The following is an 8,840-nucleotide window of genomic DNA, read 5'->3' as shown; positions in this document are numbered from 1 at the left end:
ATTCATACATAATTCATAATTTCACCTATTTAATGTATAATATTTATTTTTATGGTCTTCATTTATAATAAACAAAATTACAGATTTTGTTATAATTGAGATTTTTACATAATTATGTGTTAACATAGTTTACATTTCTATTGATAACAATGATCTAAGGATTTAAAAATAAAATGTAATTGTGTTCAAATATGAAATTTCACAATAAATGATCATTAAAGTAAATGGAAAAATTGATTATTATTTGTGAAATGATTTCAGAAAGTTTTTTTCTAAAACATTACAATTATGTGTGACAGGCAAAATAAAATTTAAAATAGTAAATATAAACTTTTTACTGAATGAAATAAAACTGTTGATTTCTTAAAATTTTAATTAAATGTGTTTTATATCATAAAAAATAAAACGATTTTCAAATTTAGCATTCAAACTCATCCAGTTGCCAATGTAAACTGTCAAGTCATATTTCATACATGTTATATTGGCCTACATGTATAAACATTATAAGTAATATAAATTATTTAATATTTCAAATGTTTTTAATACCTATGTGCAATTGTTATGGATACTGAACAGGAAGAAACAGGACGCTCAGCACTTGAAGAAACAACACTTCATTCATGCACAAATCCACTGCACACATGCTATCACGAAAGGGAGAGCTTGACAAGTTACTCAGTCTTTTCTCTGACCTCAGAGCTCCACTGGTCCAACCCTTCCTACACTCTGATTCCGTGGCCACCACCACCACCAGAAGAAGCACAGCACACAAGGCTTTACAAATTAAGATGTAGGTGCTTCTCTCTCAAAAACCTTGGGAAAGTGAAATGAAGGAGTCTTGCTTGCCCTGGGGCTTGAAGGCTCTAAATTGCAAGAGTGGGCTTTCCGGTTCCGGACCCTGCTATGTCAGAACGGAGCTCCAGATCCCCAGTAGAGGAGGCACCAATGTGTGTTTGCAAGGTATAAGAGCTCTCTCTGAAGCAGTGGGCTCAGCTGGGGTGATTATGCACCCACACCACACCTGAGGCCATTTGGCAATGTCTGAAGATACTTTTGGTTCTCACAGCTGGAATGAGGAATAATGTTGCTGGCAACAAGTGGATGGAGGTCAGGGATGTGGCTGAACACCCTACCGTACACAGAACAGCACCTACAATAAGGAATTATCCAGCCCAAAATGTCAGTAGTGCCAAAATAGGGCAAATGTGGCCCAGGAGAAGGGACCATGTTGCCCAAGATTAAGGGCAGGTCTATAAATGCTGCATCTGGAGTGCAAACATGTTTTATTTGACCTGAAGAATATTGAATTTTATATGGACTGTTGTCAATATTAGAAGCTGAGAGATTCTCATAAAAACCCAAATGAATAGTTTATGGTTTAATAATTATAGTTTAATCCAAATATGTAGTTTAACAGAATGTGCTCCCAAGAATTGGACCAGTCATCCAAAGCTTAATACATTGGAGACACGACATGTTGCACATCTGTACCAACAGAGGCCAGACACAGGGCCAAATAGCTGGGAGATTATGTGATCCTGGATCTATATTACTACACAAAAGCAAGCCCCTGTGGCTCGTAGCACTTTGACCTTTGAAACAGGGCATAAACTCTCCCATTCATCAACATGTTTCATTGCCTTCTTGGTATTCCTTTTCTCAGAAGAAGGTAACATTTACTGGATTCATAGAGATATCAAAAAATGAAAAAATAAATAATTACGCTTTTCAGGAACCAATGAGAATCTTTCTGGAAGGTATGGCATCCCAACATGTTTAATAAGCATGCAGCAAAGAGCACTGTGTCAAACCTATTTTACATTAAATGAATCTTAAAATGATTAGTGTACAAAAAATTATGATATGAAAAACTTAAGCAAAAATAAGACTGAAATTTTTAGTTTATTTTTTCTTATGACTATAAAAAGAAAAATGGTATTGTACAATGCTGTTGTATTAAATGAAATAATTGACTGGCCTTTACACCTTTTGGAGATTTTGAGTAGTAAATGATGGTCTTTAGGGTTTAGCAAAAATTATGTGCTTCAAACAGAAACAGGCATCTGTGTCTTGCCACACGAGAATATAAACATAAATAATATCACCGAATTCATGGTTTGTGATGTTGATGAAAGGTTTGATCTTTTCATGGAAACTTTGGGAAAGAGTCCCTAGTAGACACAATATCACAAAGTTAGCTATATTTTTATTGGCATAATAATAACTTCAAAATTTTAATGTTACTCGGTCAATATTAGTAAGTCTATGACAAACTACACTCTGATAGTATTGGTAATATGATTAACCTTGTTTTTAAAAATTAAACCCAAAGTGGCAATATTTTGCAAGACACCATATGTGAGTTCATTTATTATAATATTTTTCAATGTTAAAATGTCAAAAATAAAATGCATAATACAATAGTACTTAATACCATGAATTGAAAATGCTCCCAAGAATTGAACCAGATGGTTAATGTTCCACTTTAAAAAATGGGTAAAAAAGATGGTAACCTTCAGCACTACATGGAGGTCAGGCACAGGGCCAAAAGGTTTTGGAAATGTTTAAAGAAAACAAATAACTCATGTCATACACTAATTTAAAAAAAAAATCCTCTCATATCACTTGTGAAGATTTGATTCAATAAATACGTGCAACTTGACATTGCAAATCTTGTAAACATTCTGAATATTTCTCTGTAAATACATTCACAAATAACTGCACAAATATATCATTCAATTGATGGATACCCTTAAATATATGTCCTTTGAAAACATAACTTGGCAAAGAAAAATGAAAACTACTCACTATGGCTAAAATACATTGACAGAAATGAAAACAATGACTGATCTACATACATGAAATTACAAAGTTGAATGATGAGTTCTTTTAAAATGTTCATTTATTTCCTATTTTTTACAATAAAATAACATTATATGTTATATGAACCTACTAGTTTACCTTTCCCAACTAATATGATGGTGTAAATGAAGAGGGAAAATTAAAGTTAATGTTAGGAACATTGTGCAATACTGAAAAGTACTATGACAACATTGGAATATCAGAATTCTACTTATACCTCCAAAAAAGTGACCTTAATTATAAAAATGTCTGCACAAAGATTTGATCCATACTCAAAGTACATGTGTTGGTGAATAGCTCTTGTCTATTAATAAGCAGAAAAAATCTAAATATGGACCTAAATATGGATCTAAATGGACCCAAGCTTAAATTCTCTACTAAACAATTCAAGGAAAAAAAAAAAAAAAGGACTTCACACTGACATCTTGGTCAGAAGAAAAGGTGCCAGGTTTTGCTTCCAAATCAAATCCAATAATGTAGCTACTGATTAAGTATTTCTATTTTTATTTAGAGTTTATTTGATATCAGGGTTAAAAGATCATCTCCAGTGGCATATATTTTGAGTTATGATAGACGAACACTCCAAATATTAATAAAATAAAATACCTTTTATCATATTTCTGCAGCTGGTTTTCCTTAAATTGATACACTTTACACACAACTACATTAGCTGTGTGGCCACTGGGATATAGGTTTAGAACTCCTGTTCTATACTTTTTGATTATATATGAAAAAGATCATTATTCAACCAGAAAAACAAAGATGTAAAAGAAATAAATGAAAGCACAATCAACTGACAAGTGAGTGAAACTGAACAGAACACACCATTACAATGGAGGAATGTGATTCTGTAGTCTCAAGATGCAGGATAGTGTAATCGTGAGGATCTTGGGCTATAAGACAAATGGCCTACACTTCAATTTGAACTTCTTATTTGATGTTAGAAGGTAAACTAACCTTTCTATCATTTTAGTTATAACATGGGGGATAATAATAGGACCAACATCATAGAGGTGGTAGGTTAATAGGTAGGTTAAAAGAGCCTGACACATACTAAAGCACCCAACAACTGTTTGCTATTTGTTTTCTTTCAAAGAGTGATTTTCTGCTCTGGCTCCAAAAAATAGAGTTAGAATTAAAGGATAGAATGAGGCAAGTATATGGATGGAGAGAAGGAAATATGAGATGCTTTTATACATAGTGGAGAATAAGGTGTATAGAGAAGCTGAGAGCTCCAGGAGTCTCTGTGGTCTGTGAGAAAAAAAGGTTAGGTTTTATTCTTTCTTCGCTTGTACACATCACTGAGGATTCCTGCAGGAAAAAAGCAATGATTACAGTAATGTTTTAAGAAGATAATTTCTGAGGGTGCCTGGGTGGCTCAGATAATTGAGCCACCAACTCTTGATTTAGGCTGGGATCATGATCTCAGGGTCATAAGATCAAACCCTGGGCTGGGGCTCCACACTCAGCAGGAAACTCGCTTCAGGATTCTCCCTCTCCCTCCACCACTCCCCCTGCTCTCCCTGTCTCTCTCTCTCTTTCTAAAGTGGATAGATGAATCACGAAGAACAAGAGGAAGAAGAGGAAAAAGAAGAAGGAGGGGGGGATGTGGAGGGGGAGGAGAAGGAGGAGAAGTAGGGAGAGGAGGGGGGAAGGGGGAGAAGAAGAAATAGAAGAAAATTCCTAAATTGAAAGGAATAAGGTATTTTGCACAAAGGACTCAGAACAGACTGGTTTGCTGCCCCAACTCTACCTCAAAACAGTTAAGTGGTCATCATAGTTTCATATTTGCCTTTAGTATGGGGTTTTATTTGAACAAAATGTTTGAAGGGTTTAAAATTGAAGGGGGAAAACATGGATTAAGAGTAATTTTCCATTATCAATATTACTATACCCACTGAATTAAATAATGTGAAAATCTCAATTGTTACCACTTTAGAGAGAAAGATATTTTATTTTTCCAAAAACTCTTCCCAGGGCTCCCTTCATGTCTCTGTTCCTCAGGCTGTAGATGAAAGGGTTCAGCATGGGGGTGACTACAGTGTACATCATGGCCATGACAGACTCCTTAACAGTAGAATTATTAGTTGACCAATAATTCTATAATTAATAATAATTATAATTGGTCTCTACTAATAATAAGTAGAGACCAATAATTGTCCCATAAGAGAGAGACACCACAGAGAAGTGGGAACCACAGGTGGAGAAGGTCTTGTGGATGCCCCTGGCAGAAGGGACCTTGAAGATGGAGGATACAATCTGCACATAAGACATGATGATGAGCAGGAATGGGATGACAAGAAGGAGCCCTCCCATGATAAATATCACCAACTCATTAACACGCGTGTCAGAGCAGGCCAGCTTCAGCAGAGCAGACATATCACAGAAAAAGTGGGGGATTGTGTTGTCTGCACAAAACCACAAACTGGCCATGAGCAGAGTGTGTGACAAAGCATGGAACATGGTCAGCACCCAGGACAGCACCACCAGGGAGAGACAGAGTTTGGGGCTCATGATGGTGGTGTAGTGCAGAGGGAAGCAGATGGCCACATAGCGGTCATAGGCCATCGCCACCAGGAGGAAGCTCTCCAGGTCTCCAAAAAAAACAGGAAGAAGTACATCTGGGTCAGGCAGCCAGCATAGGGGATGGAGGAGACTTGGCTCTGCATGTTCTGCAGCAATTTGGGCATCGTGACAGATGAGAAGCAGAGGTCAGAAAAGGATAAATTGGGGCGCCTGGGTGGCTCAGTGGGTTAAAGCCTCTGCCTTTCGCTCGGGTCATGATCCCGGGGTCCTGGGATCGAGCCCCGCATCGGGCTCTCTGCTTGGCAGGGAGCCTGCTTCCTCCTCTCTCTCTCTCTGCCTGCCTGCCTCTCTCCCTACTTGTGATCTCTGTCAAATAAATAAATAAAATCTAAAAAAAAAAAAGAAAGAAAAGGATAAATTGCTGAGAAACAAATACATGGGTGTGTGGAGGTGGGAGTCCAGGCAAATGAGGATGATGATGAGAAGGTTCCCCAGGATGGTGGTGACATACATGGTCAGGAACAGGGCATAGAACAGGTCTCGCTGATCTGCATCAATGGGCAGACCCAGAAGGAGGAAATCTGAGACAACAGTTTGGTTCTTCTCTGTCATTCTGTGATGCTATCATATTTATGAAGAAAGTAACAGACCTTAAAATCCAAACATAAGAAATAAACATATGTCTGTTGCATGTGGCCTATTGTCAAATGTATGGATGAGTGAGAATTAAGGCACAGGTGGCAGCTGGCTCTATTGAAACTACCCCATCAAAGTCTCCAATGACATCCAAGTCTCTGAACCAGATGACGCACATTTAACACCACTGATCACTTCTTCCTTTGTAAAACTCTCCTGTCTCTTGATAGTGGTAATACCTCAGCTTCATGTTCTTCCTGCCTGCCTTGCAATACCTTCACCCAGTCCTTACAGAGCTCCCCTTCCAGGTCATCATTTGAATGTTGGTGGTCCTCAGAATATTTTCCTTCTACACTTACCCTAAATATGAAAGTGAATGCCAAATGTATTTATTCAGCCTACATAGCTCATCTGAGCTACAGATATGGGTGTTCAGCTCTCTGAAGACCAACTTCCCTGTGTGTCTCACTGTCACTTTGAAACCAATCTGTCTGAAATGTCTGAAGTCTTGTCTTCCTTGCCCTGTAGGTGCTCCACTCCCAGGAGCTCTACTATTTCAGTGACTGGCAATACCACCTACAAGGTACTAAAGCCAGACTGAGAGCCATCCTTGGCTCCCTTCATGCTTGTCACTCATTTACTGTATGTTACCAGTTTCCCTTTCTACTCACTTCTCATATAGACCCTGCTACCCATCCCACAACCATCATTCAGGTCACTCAACTTTTCTCACCTGAATCACCACAACCAATCTGGTCTCTCCATATTCACTTTCACTCCCTTCCATCCCATTGACATTATTCAGAATTGTTCTTTTTATGACTCAAACCTGCTTGTGCCACTATTCTAATTGAAGAGTTTCCTCTTTCCATTAACATAAAGTCTGAAATGCTTAACATGACCCACAAAACCCTTTTATTTCATCAGATCAATTAGCTCATGTTTAGTCCTCTCTCCACTCCAGGCATACCAGTTATTTCTGATTTTCTCAAAGTCACCCACCATATCACATCATGTCTTCCATTTACTGACACATGTTGTCTGCATTTCATTCCATCTTCTCTCCTAGGAATTGGTCCAGACCATTAAATCGGGATTATTTGCTCTTTGCTAGGCTTTAAGGAAAGGGAAAATTTCTTTCTTGTTCATTGCTGAAGCCCAAAATCTAGAACATTGTGTGGAGAAAGAAAGAAAGAGAGGGAGGGAGGGAGAGAGGGAAAGAGGAAGAGAGGGAGGAAAGGAGGAAGGGAGGAATGTAGGAAGGAAGGAAAAGGAAAGGAAAGAAAGAAAAGAAAATTTATGCCACCCAAGGGATTTCCTATTTGTTTCAACAGACACCAAAAATTTTGGAGGTTGGAACATCCACTGACACTGAGCCTTTCCAAATCTGAGCTCCCTTATCTAAATCTGTTGTACTGATTTCCAGATACTGTACTGCAGACTGTCCAGAATTTCTCTCCCTGGGTCATCATACTACCCCATCTGAAGCTATCCTGCTCTATGTCTTACGCTAATCTATGCAGACAACAGTGCTATCAATTTTTCCTTAAGATTTACCCCACACAACATCAATCTTGTAGCTTTGGGAGGTGGGCAGGAGCAAATTAGAAGAAATTAGACGGATGTGGAAGTTGGGAGATCATGGAAAAGTGAAAAACAATTGAGGATAATTTCCAATCTCTTGGGTCTATTTCTGGTCTCCTCCAGATAGCCTTCCCACAGTGTGAGTCAGGATTGACAAAAAACAAGAGCATTTCAGGATGAGAAAACATCTACTAACCCTGAAGAGAGAGAAGAGTGCACTCACTGCAGGACATTCACCAAGATCCCGGGGCTTAAACCAGGCATATGCATATGTTCTCACAGTTGGACAGAGGACAGAAAGATCTGTTATTCGGTATTACTGAAGGAAGGAGCCATCTTGACTTCTCAGAAATTTCCTTTTCTGGGAAACAAATGGTATCCATCTATTGTATAAAATACCTGATTAAGAGCCCAACTCAGAGATCACTATAAATGTTGCCATTGAGGAGCCATGTGAGCTTTACCTACTCCTTTCCTTTCTCTACATCTTACCTGCTTCAGCTTTAAAATGTCAGTACTGACTTGTTCCTGCCCACCTCCCAAAACTACTGTAAACTGAAATCTCTTTCAAAAAATCTCTGCAAAACATAAAGGACTCTGTCGTGAAATATTTACAAATACTATTTGAAATACATATTGAATCTGGTGACACAAATAAAGCTATTTCTAGAATGTTGAGCGTGTGTGTTTTTTTTTTTTAATTTAGACTGCCTAAAGAACAATCCCACAGAGTCACATCATAGAACCTTAGTAACCTGAATGCTAAGAAGAAGCCTAAGGCATGTACCCTTTAGCCTAACTTACCAAGTATGTTTCAAGGGGACTTCGGGGCTTTTTTCCAGGACCTCTCACTCTTTTATTTATTATAAGCTCATGGAGACTCAGACTGTGTAATCATCACCTGAATCTACACCATCCCTTTTCATTTCTCTCATTTTGTCTTCCTGAGCCTGGGGGACATTGGGTCCCAGTGGAACCTATATCTTGGATGGGAAAAACATTAATAACAAACAAAATAAATTCCAAACCTCCCTGGGACAAATCCCCTAGGATGTCTAAAGAAGCGACTTCTTAATTACTGACCATATTCAGGTAGGGGGAGAGGCAACAGAGGAAATAACTCATGCCCTAGTCCCACCAGGAATATACCCTGATTACCACAGTCCAAAAGACTTCTTCCTTCAAACTCAACACACACAAAACAGATAATCATATCAAAAAATGGGCAGAAG

At 38.3% G+C, this 8,840-nt stretch overlaps 1 pseudogene; it reads right to left on the bottom strand.

Annotated features, from left to right (window-relative positions):
- Window positions 1-4,797: 4,797 nt before the first annotated feature.
- On the bottom strand, window positions 4,798-6,000 carry LOC123929742 (annotated as a pseudogene).
- Window positions 6,001-8,840: the final 2,840 nt, after the last annotated feature.

This window comes from Meles meles, chromosome 18, assembly GCF_922984935.1.
Source record: "Meles meles chromosome 18, mMelMel3.1 paternal haplotype, whole genome shotgun sequence".
Lineage (NCBI taxonomy): Eukaryota > Metazoa > Chordata > Mammalia > Carnivora > Mustelidae > Meles > Meles meles.
This window is presented reverse-complemented; position numbering and strand designations above follow the sequence as displayed.